This window comes from Camelus dromedarius, chromosome 13 (assembly GCF_036321535.1).
Source record: "Camelus dromedarius isolate mCamDro1 chromosome 13, mCamDro1.pat, whole genome shotgun sequence".
NCBI classification, from domain to species: domain Eukaryota; kingdom Metazoa; phylum Chordata; class Mammalia; order Artiodactyla; family Camelidae; genus Camelus; species Camelus dromedarius.
The window spans coordinates 39,451,782-39,469,585 of record NC_087448.1 but is presented as its reverse complement, the minus strand read 5'-3'; positions in this window follow the sequence as shown (position 1 = coordinate 39,469,585).

Sequence of the window (17,804 nt, the reverse complement as noted above, 5' to 3'; positions counted from 1 at the left end):
GAATGGGTTGCAGGAGAAACTTTTTCTCTGGTTTCACAGTGTGTTTCCTAGTGCCGGTTTGAAGTTCCTGCAGTTTTCACTGTAAAACCGAGTTGGAGCTTGTGCCTCCCCATATATATGTATGGAGTGTAGTTTGCAACTGAAAAGAAACTTTGTGTTCCCAACAAGCTAGGTGAAGGACGGCTTTCACACACACTTATCTCTCAGAACTGAGCATGTGGAGAGACGTTCGTTAATCTAGCACAATGGGAATAGTTGTAGGAGAAACTTTTTCTCTGGTTTCTCAGTGTGTTTCCTAGTGCCGGTTTGAAGGTCCTTCAGTTTTCTCTGTAAAACCGAGTTGGAACTTGTGCCTCCCCATATATATGTATGGAGTGTAGTTTGCAACTGAAAAGAAACTTTGTGTTCCCAACAAGCTAGGTGAAGGACGGCTTTCACACACACTTATCTCTCAGAACTGAGCATGTGGAGAGACGTTCGTTCATCTAGCACAAAGTTAACGGGTTGCAGGAGAAACATTTACTCTGGTTTCTCAGTGTGTTTCCTAGTGCCTTTTTGAAGTTCCTGCAGTTTTCACTGTACAACCGAGTTGGAGATTGTGCCTCCCCATATATATGTATGGAGTGTAGTTTGCAACTGAAAAGAAACTTTGTGTTCCCAACAAGCTAGGTGAAGGACGGCTTTCACACACACTTATCTCTCAGACCTGAGCATGTGGAGAGACGTTTGTTCATCTAGCACAAAGGGAATGGGTTGCAGGAGAAACTTTTTCTCTGGTTTCTCAGTGTGTTTCCTAGTGCCGGTTTGAAGTTCCTGCAGTTTTCACTTAAAACCGAGTTGGAGCTGTTGCCTCCCCATATATATGTATGGAGTGTAGTTTGCAACTGAAAAGAAACTTTGTGTTCCCAACAAGCTAGGTGAAGTACGGCTTTCACACACACTTATCTCTCAGAATTGAGCATGTGGAGAGACGTTCGTTCATCTAGCACAAAGGGAATGGGTAGCAGGAGAAACTTTTTCTCTGGTTTCTCAGTGTGTTTCCTAGTGCCGGTTAGATGTTCTTGCAGTTTTCACTGTAAAACCGAGTTCGAGCTTGTGCCTCCACATATATATGTATGGAGTGTAGTTTGCAACTAAAAAGAAACTTTGTGTTCCCAACAAGCTAGGTGAAAGACGGCTTTCACACACACTTATCTCTCAGAACTGAGCATGTGGAGAGACGTTCGTTCATCTAGCACAAAGGGAATGAGTTGCAGGAGAAACTTTTACTCTGGTTTCTCAGTGTGTTTCCTAGTGCCTGTTTGAATTTCCTGCAGTTTTCACTGTAAAACCGAGTTGGAGCTTGTGCCTCCCCATATATATGTATGGAGTGTAGTTTGCAACTGAAAAAGAACTTTGTGTTCCCAACAAGCTAGGTGAAGGACGGCTTTCACACACACTTATCTCTCAGAACTGAGCATGTGGAGAGAAGTTCGTTCATCTAGCACAAATGGAATGGGTTGCAGGAGAAACTTTTACTCTGGAATCTCAGTGTGTTTCCTAGTGCCGGTTTGAAGGTCCTTCAGTTTTCTCTGTAAAACCGAGTTGGAGCTTGTGCCTCCCCATATATATGTATGGAGTGTAGTTTGCAACTGAAAAGAAACTTTGTGTTCCCAACAAGCTAGGTGAAGGACGGCTTTCACACACACTTATCTCTCAGAACTGAGCATGTGGAGAGACGTTCGTTCATCTAGCACAAAGTTAACGGGTTGCAGGAGAATCATTTACTCTGGTTCCTCAGTGTGTTTCCTAGTGCCTTTTTGAAGTTCCTGCAGTTTTCACTGTACAACCGAGTTGGAGATTGTGCCTCCCCTTATATATGTATGGAGTGTAGTTTGCAACTGAAAAGAAACTTTGTGTTCCCAACAAGCTAGGTGAAGGACGGCTTTCACACACACTTATCTCTCAGAACTGAGCATGTGGAGAGACGTTTGTTCATCTAGCACAAAGGGAATGGGTTGCAGGAGAAACTTTTTCTCTGGTTTCTCAGGGTGTTTCCTAGTGCCGGTTTGAAGTTCCTGCAGTTTTCACTTAAAACCGAGTTGGAGCTGTTGCCTCCCCATATATATGTATGGAGTGTAGTTTGCAACTGAAAAGAAACTTTGTGTTCCCAACAAGCTAGGTGAAGTACGGCTTTCACACACACTTATCTCTCAGAATTGAGCATGTGGAGAGACGTTCGTTCATCTAGCACAAAGGGAATGGGTAGCAGGAGAAACTTTTTCTCTGGTTTCTCAGTGTGTTTCCTAGTGCCGGTTAGATGTTCCTGCAGTTTTCACTGTAAAACCTAGTTCGAGCTTGTGCCTCCACATATATATGTATGGAGTGTAGTTTGCAACTAAAAAGAAACTTTGTGTTCCCAACAAGCTAGGTGAAGGACGGCTTTCACACACACTTATCTCTCAGAACTGAGCATGTGGAGAGACGTTCGTTCATCTAGCACAAAGGGAATGAGTTGCAGGAGAAACTTTTACTCTGGTTTCTCAGTGTGTTTCCTAGTGCCTGTTTGAATTTCCTGCAGTTTTCACTGTAAAACCGAGTTGGAGCTTGTGCCTCCCCATATATATGTATGGAGTGTAGTTTGCAACTGAAAAGGAACTTTGTGTTCCTAACAAGCTAGGTGAAGGACGGCTTTCACACTCACTTATCTCTCAGAACTGAGCATGTGGAGAGACGTTCGTTCATCTAGCACAAATGGAATGGGTTGCAGGAGAAACTTTTACTCTGGAATCTCAGTGTGTTTCCTAGTGCCAGTTTGAAGTTCCTGCAGTTTTCACTGTAAAACCGAGTTGGAGCTTGTGCCTCCCCATATATATGTATGGAGTGTAGTTTGCAACTGAAAAGAAACTTTGTGTTCCCAACAAGCTAGGTGAAGGACGGCTTTCACACACACTTATCTCTCAGAACTGAGCATGTGGAGAGACGTTCGTTCATCTAGCACAAAAGGAATGGGTTGCAGGAGAAACTTTTTCTCTGGTTTCTCAGTGTGTTTCCTAGTGCCGGTTTGAAGTTCCTGCAGTTTTCACTTAAAACCGAGTTGGAGCTGTTGCCTCCCCATATATATGTATGGAGTGTAGTTTGCAACTGAAAAGAAACTTTGTGTTCCCAACAAGCTAGGTGAAGGACGGCTTTCACACACACTTATCTCTCAGAACTGAGCATGTGGGAGACGTTCGTTCATCTAGCACAAGGGGAATGGGTTGCAGGAGAAACTTTTTCTCTGGATTCTCAGTGTGTTTCCTAGTACCGGTTTGAAGTTCCTGCAGTTTTCACTGTAAAACCGAGTTCGAGCTTGTGCCTCCACATATATATGTATGGAGTGTAGTTTGCAACTGAAAAGAAACTTTGTGTTCCCAACAAGCTAGGTGAAGGACGGCTTTCACACACACTTATCTCTCAGAACTGAGCATGTGGAGAGAAGTTCGTTCATCTAGCACAAATGGAATGGGTTGCAGGAGAAACTTTTACTCTGGAATCTCAGTGTGTTTCCTAGTGCCGGTTTGAAGTTCCTGCAGTTTTCACTGTAAAACCGAGTTGGAGCTTGTGCCTCCCTATATATATGTATGGAGTGTAGTTTGCAACTGAAAAGAAACTTTGTGTTCCCAACAAGATAGGTGAAGGACGGCTTTCACACACACTTATCTCTCAGAACTGAGCATGTGGAGAGACGTTCGTTCATTTAGCACAAAGGGAATGGGTTGCAGGAGAAACTTTTTCTCTGGTTTCTCAGTGTGTTTCCTAGAGCCGGTTTGAAGTTCCTGCAGTTTTCACTGTAAAACCGAGTTGGAGCTTGTGCCTCCCCATATATATGTATGGAGTGTAGTTTGCAACTGAAAAGAAACTTTGTGTTCCCAACAAGCTAGGTGAAGGACGGCTTTCACACACACCTATCTCTCAGAACTGAGCATGTGGAGAGACGTTCGTTCATCTAGCACAATGGGAATAGTTGCAGGAGAAACTTTTTCTCTGGTTTCTCAGTGTGTTTCCTAGTGCCGGTTTGAAGGTCCTTCAGTTTTCTCTGTAAAACCGAGTTGGAGCTTGTGCCTCCCCATATATATGTATGGAGTGTAGTTTGCAACTGAAAAGAAACTTTGTGTTCCCAACAAGCTAGGTGAAGGACGGCTTTCACACACACTTATCTCTCAGAACTGAGCATGTGGAGAGACGTTCGTTCATCTAGCACAAAGGGAACGATTTGCAGGAGAAACTTTTACTCTGGTTTCTCAGTGTGTTTCCTAGTGCCTGTTTGAAGTTCCTGCAGTTTTCACTGTAAAACCGAGTTGGAGCTTGTGCCTCCCCATATATATGTATGGAGTGTAGTTTGCAACTGAAAAGAAACTTTGTGTTCCCAACAAGCTAGGTGAAGGACGGCTTTCACACACACTTATCTCTCAGAACTGAGCATGTGGAGAGACGTTCGTTCATCTAGCACAAAGGGAATGGGTTGCAGGAGAAACTTTTTCTCTGGTTTCACAGTGTGTTTCCTAGTGCCGGTTTGAAGTTCCTGCAGTTTTCACTGTAAAAGCGAGTTGGAGCTTGTGCCTCCCCATATATATGTATGGAGTGTAGTTTGCAACTGAAAAGAAACTTTGTGTTCCCAACAAGCTAGTTGAAGGACGGCTTTCACACACACTTATCTCTCAGAACTGAGCATGTGGAGAGACGTTCGTTAATCTAGCACAATGGGAATAGTTGCAGGAGAAACTTTTTCTCTGGTTTCTCAGTGTGTTTCCTAGTGCCGGTTTGAAGGTCCTTCAGTTTTCTCTGTAAAACCGAGTTGGAACTTGTGCCTCCCCATATATATGTATGGAGTGTAGTTTGCAACTGAAAAGAAACTTTGTGTTCCCAACAAGCTAGGTGAAGGACGGCTTTCACACACACTTATCTCTCAGAACTGAGCATGTGGAGAGACGTTCGTTCATCTAGCACAAAGTTAACGGGTTGCAGGAGAAACATTTACTCTGGTTTCTCAGTGTGTTTCCTAGTGCCTTTTTGAAGTTCCTGCAGTTTTCACTGTACAACCGAGTTGGAGATTGTGCCTCCCCATATATATGTATGGAGTGTAGTTTGCAACTGAAAAGAAACTTTGTGTTCCCAACAAGCTAGGTGAAGGATGGCTTTCACACACACTTATCTCTCAGACCTGAGCATGTGGAGAGACGTTTGTTCATCTAGCACAAAGGGAATGGGTTGCAGGAGAAACTTTTTCTCTGGTTTCTCAGTGTGTTTCCTAGTGCCGGTTTGAAGTTCCTGCAGTTTTCACTTAAAACCGAGTTGGAGCTTGTGCCTCCCCATATATATGTATGGAGTGTAGTTTGCAACTGAAAAGAAACTTTGTGTTCCCAACAAGCTAGGTGAAGTACGGCTTTCACACACACTTATCTCTCAGAATTGAGCATGTGGAGAGACTTTCGTTCATCTAGCACAAAGGGAATGGGTAGCAGGAGAAACTTTTTCTCTGGTTTCTCAGTGTGTTTCCTAGTGCCGGTTAGATGTTCTTGCAGTTTTCACTGTAAAACCGAGTTCGAGCCTGTGCCTCCACATATATATGTATGGAGTGTAGTTTGCAACTAAAAAGAAACTTTGTGTTCCCAACAAGCTAGGTGAAGGACGGCTTTCACACACACTTATCTCTCAGAACTGAGCATGTGGAGAGACGTTCGTTCATCTAGCACAAAGGGAATGAGTTGCAGGAGAAACTTTTACTCTGGTTTCTCAGTGTGTTTCCTAGTGCCTGTTTGAATTTCCTGCAGTTTTCACTGTAAAACCGAGTTGGAGCTTGTGCCTCCCCATATATATGTATGGAGTGTAGTTTGCAACTGAAAAAGAACTTTGTGTTCCCAACAAGCTAGGTGAAGGACGGCTTTCACACACACTTATCTCTCAGAACTGAGCATGTGGAGAGAAGTTCGTTCATCTAGCACAAATGGAATGGGTTGCAGGAGAAATTTTTACTCTGGAATCTCAGTGTGTTTCCTAGTGCCGGTTTGAAGTTCCTGCAGTTTTCACTGTAAAACCGAGTTGGAGCTTGTGCCTCCCTATATATATGTATGGAGTGTAGTTTGCAACTGAAAAGAAACTTTGTGTTCCCAACAAGCTAGGTGAAGGACGGCTTTCACACACACCTATCTCTCAGAACTGAGCATGTGGAGAGACGTTCGTTCATCTAGCACAATGGGAATAGTTGCAGGAGAAACTTTTTCTCTGGTTTCTCAGTGTGTTTCCTAGTGCCGGTTTGAAGGTCCTTCAGTTTTCTCTGTAAAACCGAGTTGGAGCTTGTGCCTCCCCATATATATGTATGGAGTGTAGTTTGCAACTGAAAAGAAACTTTGTGTTCCCAACAAGCTAGGTGAAGGACGGCTTTCACACACACTTATCTCTCAGAACTGAGCATGTGGAGAGACGTTCGTTCATCTAGCACAAAGTTAACGGGTTGCAGGAGAAACATTTACTCTGGTTCCTCAGTGTGTTTCCTAGTGCCTTTTTGAAGTTCCTGCAGTTTTCACTGTACAACCGAGTTGGAGATTGTGCCTACCCATATATATGTATGGAGTGTAGTTTGCAACTGAAAAGAAACTTTGTGTTCCCAACAAGCTAGGTGAAGGACGGCTTTCACACACACTTATCTCTCAGAACTGAGCATGTGGAGAGACGTTTGTTCATCTAGCACAAAGGGAATGGGTTGCAGGAGAAACTTTTTCTCTGGTTTCTCAGTGTGTTTCCTAGTGCCGGTTTGAAGTTCCTGCAGTTTTCACTTAAAACCGAGTTGGAGCTGTTGCCTCCCCATATATATGTATGGAGTGTAGTTTGCAACTGAAAAGAAACTTTGTGTTCCCAACAAGCTAGGTGAAGGACGGCTTTCACACACACTTATCTCTCAGAATTGAGCATGTGGAGAGACGTTCGTTCATCTAGCACAAAGGGAATGGGTAGCAGGAGAAACTTTTTCTCTGGTTTCTCAGTGTGTTTCCTAGTGCCGGTTAGATGTTCCTGCAGTTTTCACTGTAAAACCGAGTTCGAGCTTGTGCCTCCACATATATATGTATGGAGTCTAGTTTGCAACTAAATAGAAACTTTGTGTTCCCAACAAGCTAGGTGAAGGACGGCTTTCACACACACTTATCTCTCAGAACTGAGCATGTGGAGAGACGTTCGTTCATCTAGCACAAAGGGAATGAGTTGCAGGAGAAACTTTTACTCTGGTTTCTCAGTGTGTTTCCTAGTGCCTGTTTGAAGTTCCTGCAGTTTTCACTGTAAAACCGAGTTGGAGCTTGTGCCTCAACATATATATGTATGGAGTGTAGTTTGCAACTGAAAAACAACTTTGTCTTCCCAACAAGCTAGGTGAAGGACGGCTTTCACACACACTTATCTCTCAGAACTGAGCATGTGGAGAGACGTTCGTTCATCTAGCACAAATGGAATGGGTTGCAGGAGAAACTTTTACTCTGGAATCTCAGTGTGTTTCCTAGTGCCAGTTTGAAGTTCCTGCAGTTTTCACTGTAAAACCGGGTTGGAGCATGTGCCTCCCCATATATATGTATGGAGTGTAGTTTGCAACTGAAAAGAAACTTTGTGTTCCCAACAAGCTAGGTGAAGGACGGCTTTCACACACACTTATCTCTCAGAACTGAGCATGTGGAGAGACGTTCGTTCATCTAGCACAAAGTTAACGGGTTGCAGGAGAAACCTTTACTCTGGTTCCTCAGTGTGTTTCCTAGTGCCTTTTTGAAGTTCCTGCAGTTTTCACTGTACAACCGAGTTGGAGATTGTGCCTACCCATATATATGTATGGAGTGTAGTTTGCAACTGAAAAGAAACTTTGTGTTCCCAACAAGCTAGGTGAAGGACGGCTTTCACACACACTTATCTCTCAGAACTGAGCATGTGGAGAGACGTTTGTTCATCTAGCACAAAGGGAATGGGTTGCAGGAGAAACTTTTTCTCTGGTTTCTCAGTGTGTTTCCTAGTGCCGGTTTGAAGTTCCTGCAGTTTTCACTTAAAACCGAGTTGGAGCTGTTGCCTCCCCATATATATGTATGGAGTGTAGTTTGCAACTGAAAAGAAACTTTGTGTTCCCAACAAGCTAGGTGAAGGACGGCTTTCACACACACTTATCTCTCAGAATTGAGCATGTGGAGAGACGTTCGTTCATCTAGCACAAAGGGAATGGGTAGCAGGAGAAACTTTTTCTCTGGTTTCTCAGTGTGTTTCCTAGTGCCGGTTAGATGTTCCTGCAGTTTTCACTGTAAAACCGAGTTCGAGCTTGTGCCTCCACATATATATGTATGGAGTCTAGTTTGCAACTAAATAGAAACTTTGTGTTCCCAACAAGCTAGGTGAAGGACGGCTTTCACACACACTTATCTCTCAGAACTGAGCATGTGGAGAGACGTTCGTTCATCTAGCACAAAGGGAATGAGTTGCAGGAGAAACTTTTACTCTGGTTTCTCAGTGTGTTTCCTAGTGCCTGTTTGAAGTTCCTGCAGTTTTCACTGTAAAACCGAGTTGGAGCTTGTGCCTCAACATATATATGTATGGAGTGTAGTTTGCAACTGAAAAACAACTTTGTCTTCCCAACAAGCTAGGTGAAGGACGGCTTTCACACACACTTATCTCTCAGAACTGAGCATGTGGAGAGACGTTCGTTCATCTAGCACAAATGGAATGGGTTGCAGGAGAAACTTTTACTCTGGAATCTCAGTGTGTTTCCTAGTGCCAGTTTGAAGTTCCTGCAGTTTTCACTGTAAAACCGGGTTGGAGCATGTGCCTCCCCATATATATGTATGGAGTGTAGTTTGCAACTGAAAAGAAACTTTGTGTTCCCAACAAGCTAGGTGAAGGACGGCTTTCACACACACTTATCTCTCAGAACTGAGCATGTGGAGAGACGTTCGTTCATCTAGCACAAAAGGAATGGGTTGCAGGAGAAACTTTTTCTCTGGTTTCTCAGTGTGTTTCCTAGTGTCGGTTTGAAGTTCCTGCAGTTTTCACTTAAAACCGAGTTGGAGCTGTTGCCTCCCCATATATATGTATGGAGTGTAGTTTGCAACTGAAAAGAAACTTTGTGTTCCCAACAAGCTAGGTGAAGGACGGCTTTCACACACACTTATCTCTCAGAACTGAGCATGTGGGAGACGTTCGTTCATCTAGCACAAGGGGAATGGGTTGCAGGAGAAACTTTTTCTCTGGATTCTCAGTGTGTTTCCTAGTACCGGTTTGAAGTTCCTGCAGTTTTCACTGTAAAACCGAGTTCGAGCTTGTGCCTCCACATATATATGTATGGAGTGTAGTTTGCAACTGAAAAGAAACTTTGTGTTCCCAACAAGCTAGGTGAAGGACGGCTTTCACACACACTTATCTCTCAGAACTGAGCATGTGGAGAGAAGTTCGTTCATCTAGCACAAATGGAATGGGTTGCAGGAGAAACTTTTACTCTGGAATCTCAGTGTGTTTCCTAGTGCCGGTTTGAAGTTCCTGCAGTTTTCACTGTAAAACCGAGTTGGAGCTTGTGCCTCCCTATATATATGTATGGAGTGTAGTTTGCAACTGAAAAGAAACTTTGTGTTCCCAACAAGCTAGGTGAAGGACGGCTTTCACACACACTTATCTCTCAGAAGTGAGCATGTGGAGAGACGTTCGTTCATTTAGCACAAAGGGAATGGGTTGCAGGAGAAACTTTTTCTCTGGTTTCTCAGTGTGTTTCCTAGAGCCGGTTTGAAGTTCCTGCAGTTTTCACTGTAAAACCGAGTTGGAGCTTGTGCCTCCCCATATATATGTATGGAGTGTAGTTTGCAACTGAAAAGAAACTTTGTGTTCCCAACAAGCTAGGTGAAGGACGGCTTTCACACACACTTATCTCTCAGAACTGAGCATGTGGAGAGACGTTCGTTCATCTAGCACAATGGGAATAGTTGCAGGAGAAACTTTTTCTCTGGTTTCTCAGTGTGTTTCCTAGTGCCGGTTTGAAGGTCCTTCAGTTTTCTCTGTAAAACCGAGTTGGAGCTTGTGCCTCCCCATATATATGTATGGAGTGTAGTTTGCAACTGAAAAGAAACTTTGTGTTCCCAACAAGCTAGGTGAAGGACGGCTTTCACACACACTTATCTCTCAGAACTGAGCATGTGGAGAGACGTTCGTTCATCTAGCACAATGGGAATAGTTGCAGGAGAAACTTTTTCTCTGGTTTCTCAGTGTGTTTCCTAGTGCCGGTTTGAAGGTCCTTCAGTTTTCTCTGTAAAACCGAGTTGGAGCTTGTGCCTCCCCATATATATGTATGGAGTGTAGTTTGCAACTGAAAAGAAACTTTGTGTTCCCAACAAGCTAGGTGAAGGACGGCTTTCACACACACTTATCTCTCAGAACTGAGCATGTGGAGAGACGTTCGTTCATCTAGCACAAAGTTAACGGGTTGCAGGAGAAACATTTACTCTGGTTCCTCAGTGTGTTTCCTAGTGCCTTTTTGAAGTTCCTGCAGTTTTCACTGTACAACCGAGTTGGAGATTGTGCCTCCCCATATATATGTATGGAGTGTAGTTTGCAACTGAAAAGAAACTTTGTGTTCCCAACAAGCTAGGTGAAGGACGGCTTTCACACACACTTATCTCTCAGAACTGAGCATGTGGAGAGACGTTTGTTCATCTAGCACAAAGGGAATGGGTTGCAGGAGAAACTTTTTCTCTGGTTTCTCAGTGTGTTTCCTAGTGCCGGTTTGAAGTTCCTGCAGTTTTCACTTAAAACCGAGTTGGAGCTGTTGCCTCCCCATATATATGTATGGAGTGTAGTTTGCAACTGAAAAGAAACTTTGTGTTCCCAACAAGCTAGGTGAAGGACGGCTTTCACACACACTTATCTCTCAGAATTGAGCATGTGGAGAGACGTTCGTTCATCTAGCACAAAGGGAATGGGTAGCAGGAGAAACTTTTTCTCTGGTTTCTCAGTGTGTTTCCTAGTGCCGGTTAGATGTTCCTGCAGTTTTCACTGTAAAACCGAGTTCGAGCTTGTGCCTCCACATATATATGTATGGAGTGTAGTTTGCAACTAAATAGAAACTTTGTGTTCCCAACAAGCTAGGTGAAGGACGGCTTTCACACACACTTATCTCTCAGAACTGAGCATGTGGAGAGACGTTCGTTCATCTAGCACAAAGGGAATGAGTTGCAGGAGAAACTTTTACTCTGGTTTCTCAGTGTGTTTCCTAGTGCCTGTTTGAAGTTCCTGAAGTTTTCACTGTAAAACCGAGTTGGAGCTTGTGCCTCAACATATATATGTATGGAGTGTAGTTTGCAACTGAAAAACAACTTTGTCTTCCCAACAAGCTAGGTGAAGGACGGCTTTCACACACACTTATCTCTCAGAACTGAGCATGTGGAGAGACGTTCGTTCATCTAGCACAAATGGAATGGGTTGCAGGAGAAACTTTTACTCTGGAATCTCAGTGTGTTTCCTAGTGCCAGTTTGATGTTCCTGCAGTTTTCACTGTAAAACCGAGTTGGAGCTTGTGCCTCCCCATATATATGTATGGAGTGTAGTTTGCAACTGAAAAGAAACTTTGTGTTCCCAACAAGCTAGGTGAAGGACGGCTTTCACACACACTTATCTCTCAGAACTGAGCATGTGGAGAGACGTTCGTTCATCTAGCACAAAGGGAATGGGTTGCAGGAGAAACTTTTTCTCTGGTTTCTCAGTGTGTTTCCTAGTGCCGGTTTGAAGTTCCTGCAGTTTTCACTGTAAAACCGAGTTGGAGCTTGTGCCTCCCCATATGTATGTATGGAGTGTAGTTTGCTACTGAAAAGAAACTTTGTGTTCCCAACAAGCTAGGTGAAGGACGGCTTTCACACACACTTATCTCTCAGAACTGAGCATGTGGAGAGACGTTCGTTCATCTAGCACTAAGTTAACGGGTTGCAGGAGAAACATTTACTCTGGTTTCTCAGTGTGTTTCCTAGTGCCTTTTTGAAGTTCCTGCAGTTTCACTGTACAACCGAGTTGGAGATTGTGCCTCCCCATATATATGTATGGAGTGTAGTTTGCAACTGAAAAGAAACTTTGTGTTCCCAACAAGCTAGGTGAAGGACGGCTTTCACACACACTTATCTCTCAGACCTGAGCATGTGGAGAGACGTTTGTTCATCTAGCACAAAGGGAATGGGTTGCAGGAGAAACTTTTTCTCTGGTTTCTCAGTGTGTTTCCTAGTGCCGGTTTGAAGTTCCTGCAGTTTTCACTTAAAACCGAGTTGGAGCTGTTGCCTCCCCATATATATGTATGGAGTGTAGTTTGCAACTGAAAAGAAACTTTGTGTTCCCAACAAGCTAGGTGAAGGACGGCTTTCACACACACTTATCTCTCAGAATTGAGCATGTGGAGAGACGTTCGTTCATCTAGCACAAAGGGAATGGGTAGCAGGAGAAACTTTTTCTCTGGTTTCTCAGTGTGTTTCCTAGTGCCGGTTAGATGTTCCTGCAGTTTTCACTGTAAAACCGAGTTCGAGCTTGTGCCTCCACATATATATGTATGGAGTGTAGTTTGCAACTAAAAAGAAACTTTGTGTTCCCAACAAGCTAGGTGAAGGACGGCTTTCACACACACTTATCTCTCAGAACTGAGCATGTGGAGAGACGTTCGTTCATCTAGCACAAAGGGAATGAGTTGCAGGAGTAACTTTTACTCTGGTTTCTCAGTGTGTTTCCTAGTGCCTGTTTGAATTTCCTGCAGTTTTCACTGTAAAACCGAGTTGGAGCTTGTGCCTCCCCATATATATGTATGGAGTGTAGTTTGCAACTGAAAAAAAACTTTGTGTTCCCAACAAGCTAGGTGAAGGACGGCTTTCACACACACTTATCTCTCAGAACTGAGCATGTGGAGAGAAGTTCGTTTATCTAGCACAAATGGAATGGGTTGCAGGAGAAACTTTTACTCTGGAATCTCAGTGTGTTTCCTAGTGCCGGTTTGAAGTTCCTGCAGTTTTCACTGTAAAACCGAGTTGGAGCTTGTGCCTCCCTATATATATGTATGGAGTGTAGTTTGCAACTGAAAAGAAACTTTGTGTTCCCAACAAGCTAGGTGAAGGACGGCTTTCACACACACTTATCTCTCAGAACTGAGCATGTGGAGAGACGTTCGTTCATTTAGCACAAAGGGAATGGGTTGCAGGAGAAACTTTTTCTCTGGTTTCTCAGTGTGTTTCCTAGAGCCGGTTTGAAGTTCCTGCAGTTTTCACTGTAAAACCGAGTTGGAGCTTGTGCCTCCCCATATATATGTATGGAGTGTAGTTTGCAACTGAAAAGAAACTTTGTGTTCCCAACAAGCTAGGTGAAGGACGGCTTTCACACACACCTATCTCTCAGAACTGAGCATGTGGAGAGACGTTCGTTCATCTAGCACAATGGGAATAGTTGCAGGAGAAACTTTTTCTCTGGTTTCTCAGTGTGTTTCCTAGTGCCGGTTTGAAGGTCCTTCAGTTTTCTCTGTAAAACCGAGTTGGAACATGTGCCTCCCCATATATATGTATGGAGTGTAGTTTGCAACTGAAAAGAAACTTTGTGTTCCCAACAAGCTAGGTGAAGGACGGCTTTCACACACACTTATCTCTCAGAACTGAGCATGTGGAGAGACGTTCGTTCATCTAGCACAAAGGGAATGGGTTGCAGGAGAAACTTTTTCTCTGGTTTCTCAGTGTGTTTCCTAGTGCCGGTTTGAAGTTCCTGCAGTTTTCACTTAAAACCGAGTTGGAGCTGTTGCCTCCCCATATATATGTATGGAGTGTAGTTTGCAACTGAAAAGAAACTTTGTGTTCCCAACAAGCTACGTGAAGGACGGCTTTCACACACACTTATCTCTCAGAATTGAGCATGTGGAGAGACGTTCGTTCATCTAGCACAAAGGGAATGGGTAGCAGGAGAAACTTTTTCTCTGGTTTCTCAGTGTGTTTCCTAGTGCCGGTTAGATGTTCCTGCAGTTTTCACTGTAAAACCTAGTTCGAGCTTGTGCCTCCACATATATATGTATGGAGTGTAGTTTGCAACTAAAAAGAAACTTTGTGTTCCCAACAAGCTAGGTGAAGGACGGCTTTCACACACACTTATCTCTCAGAACTGAGCATGTGGAGAGACGTTCGTTCATCTAGCACAAATGGAATGAGTTGCAGGAGAAACTTTTACTCTGGTTTCTCAGTGTGTTTCCTAGTGCCTGTTTGAATTTCCTGCAGTTTTCACTGTAAAACCGAGTTGGAGCTTGTGCCTCCCCATATATATGTATGGAGTGTAGTTTGCAACTGAAAAGGAACTTTGTGTTCCCAACAAGCTAGGTGAAGGACGGCTTTCACACTCACTTATCTCTCAGAACTGAGCATGTGGAGAGACGTTCGTTCATCTAGCACAAATGGAATGGGTTGCAGGAGAAACTTTTACTCTGGAATCTCAGTGTGTTTCCTAGTGCCAGTTTGAAGTTCCTGCAGTTTTCACTGTAAAACCGAGTTGGAGCTTGTGCCTCCCCATATATATGTATGGAGTGTAGTTTGCAACTGAAAAGAAACTTTGCGTTCCCAACAAGCTAGGTGAAGGACGGCTTTCACACACACTTATCTCTCAGAACTGAGCATGTGGAGAGACGTTCGTTCATCTAGCACAAAAGGAATGGGTTGCAGGAGAAACTTTTTCTCTGGTTTCTCAGTGTGTTTCCTAGTGCCGGTTTGAAGTTCCTGCAGTTTTCACTTAAAACCGAGTTGGAGCTGTTGCCTCCCCATATATATGTATGGAGTGTAGTTTGCAACTGAAAAGAAACTTTGTGTTCCCAACAAGCTAGGTGAAGGACGGCTTTCACACACACTTATCTCTCAGAACTGAGCATGTGGGAGACGTTCGTTCATCTAGCACAAGGGGAATGGGTTGCAGGAGAAACTTTTTCTCTGGATTCTCAGTGTGTTTCCTAGTACCGGTTTGAAGTTCCTGCAGTTTTCACTGTAAAACCGAGTTCGAGCTTGTGCCTCCACATATATATGTATGGAGTGTAGTTTGCAACTGAAAAGAAACTTTGTGTTCCCAACAAGCTAGGTGAAGGACGGCTTTCACACACACTTATCTCTCAGAACTGAGCATGTGGAGAGAAGTTCGTTCATCTAGCACAAATGGAATGGGTTGCAGGAGAAACTTTTACTCTGGAATCTCAGTGTGTTTCCTAGTGCCGGTTTGAAGTTCCTGCAGTTTTCACTGTAAAACCGAGTTGGAGCTTGTGCCTCCCTATATATATGTATGGAGTGTAGTTTGCAACTGAAAAGAAACTTTGTGTTCCCAACAAGCTAGGTGAAGGACGGCTTTCACACACACTTATCTCTCAGAACTGAGCATGTGGAGAGACGTTCGTTCATTTAGCACAAAGGGAATGGGTTGCAGGAGAAACTTTTTCTCTGGTTTCTCAGTGTGTTTCCTAGAGCCGGTTTGAAGTTCCTGCAGTTTTCACTGTAAAACCGAGTTGGAGCTTGTGCCTCCCCATATATATGTATGGAGTGTAGTTTGCAACTGAAAAGAAACTTTGTGTTCCCAACAAGCTAGGTGAAGGACGGCTTTCACACACACCTATCTCTCAGAACTGAGCATGTGGAGAGACGTTCGTTCATCTAGCACAATGGGAATAGTTGCAGGAGAAACTTTTTCTCTGGTTTCTCAGTGTGTTTCCTAGTGCCGGTTTGAAGGTCCTTCAGTTTTCTCTGTAAAACCGAGTTGGAGCTTGTGCCTCCCCATATATATGTATGGAGTGTAGTTTGCAACTGAAAAGAAACTTTGTGTTCCCAACAAGCTAGGTGAAGGACGGCTTTCACACACACTTATCTCTCAGAACTGAGCATGTGGAGAGACGTTCGTTCATCTAGCACAAAGGGAACGATTTGCAGGAGAAACTTTTACTCTGGTTTCTCAGTGTGTTTCCTAGTGCCTGTTTGAAGTTCCTGCAGTTATCACTGTAAAACCGAGTTGGAGCTTGTGCCTCTCCATATATATGTATGGAGTGTAGTTTGCAACTGAAAAGAAACTTTGTGTTCCCAACAAGCTAGGTGAAGGACGGCTTTCACACACACTTATCTCTCAGAACTGAGCATGTGGAGAGACGTTCGTTCATCTAGCACAAAGGGAATGGGTTGCAGGAGAAACTTTTTCTCTGGTTTCACAGTGTGTTTCCTAGTGCCGGTTTGAAGTTCCTGCAGTTTTCACTGTAAAACCGAGTTGGAGCTTGTGCCTCCCCATATATATGTATGGAGTGTAGTTTGCAACTGAAAAGAAACTTTGTGTTCCCAACAAGCTAGTTGAAGGACGGCTTTCACACACACTTATCTCTCAGAACTGAGCATGTGGAGAGACGTTCGTTAATCTAGCACAATGGGAATAGTTGCAGGAGAAACTTTTTCTCTGTTTTCTCAGTGTGTTTCCTAGTGCCGGTTTGAAGGTCCTTCAGTTTTCTCTGTAAAACCGAGTTGGAACTTGTGCCTCCCCATATATATGTATGGAGTATAGTTTGCAACTGAAAAGAAACTTTGTGTTCCCAACAAGCTAGGTGAAGGACGGCTTTCACACACACTTATCTCTCAGAACTGAGCATGTGGAGAGACGTTCGTTCATCTAGCACAAAAGGAATGGGTTGCAGGAGAAACTTTTTCTCTGGTTTCTCAGTGTGTTTCCTAGTGCCGGTTTGAAGTTCCTGCAGTTTTCACTTAAAACCGAGTTGGAGCTGTTGCCTCCCCATATATATGTATGGAGTGTAGTTTGCAACTGAAAAGAAACTTTGTGTTCCCAACAAGCTAGGTGAAGGACGGCTTTCACACACACTTATCTCTCAGAACTGAGCATGTGGGAGACGTTCGTTCATCTAGCACAAGGGGAATGGGTTGCAGGAGAAACTTTTTCTCTGGATTCTCAGTGTGTTTCCTAGTACCGGTTTGAAGTTCCTGCAGTTTTCACTGTAAAACCGAGTTCGAGCTTGTGCCTCCACATATATATGTATGGAGTGTAGTTTGCAACTGAAAAGAAACTTTGTGTTCCCAACAAGCTAGGTGAAGGACGGCTTTCACACACACTTATCTCTCAGAACTGAGCATGTGGAGAGAAGTTCGTTCATCTAGCACAAATGGAATGGGTTGCAGGAGAAACTTTTACTCTGGAATCTCAGTGTGTTTCCTAGTGCCGGTTTGAAGTTCCTGCAGTTTTCACTGTAAAACCGAGTTGGAGCTTGTGCCTCCCTATATATATGTATGGAGTGTAGTTTGCAACTGAAAAGAAACTTTGTGTTCCCAACAAGCTAGGTGAAGGACGGCTTTCACACACACTTATCTCTCAGAACTGAGCATGTGGAGAGACGTTCGTTCATTTAGCACAAAGGGAATGGGTTGCAGGAGAAACTTTTTCTCTGGTTTCTCAGTGTGTTTCCTAGAGCCGGTTTGAAGTTCCTGCAGTTTTCACTGTAAAACCGAGTTGGAGCTTGTGCCTCCCCATATATATGTATGGAGTGTAGTTTGCAACTGAAAAGAAACTTTGTGTTCCCAGCAAGCTAGGTGAAGGACGGCTTTCACACACACCTATCTCTCAGAACTGAGCATGTGGAGAGACGTTCGTTCATCTAGCACAATGGGAATAGTTGCAGGAGAAACTTTTTCTCTGGTTTCTCAGTGTGTTTCCTAGTGCCGGTTTGAAGGTCCTTCAGTTTTCTCTGTAAAACCGAGTTGGAGCTTGTGCCTCCCCATATATATGTATGGAGTGTAGTTTGCAACTGAAAAGAAACT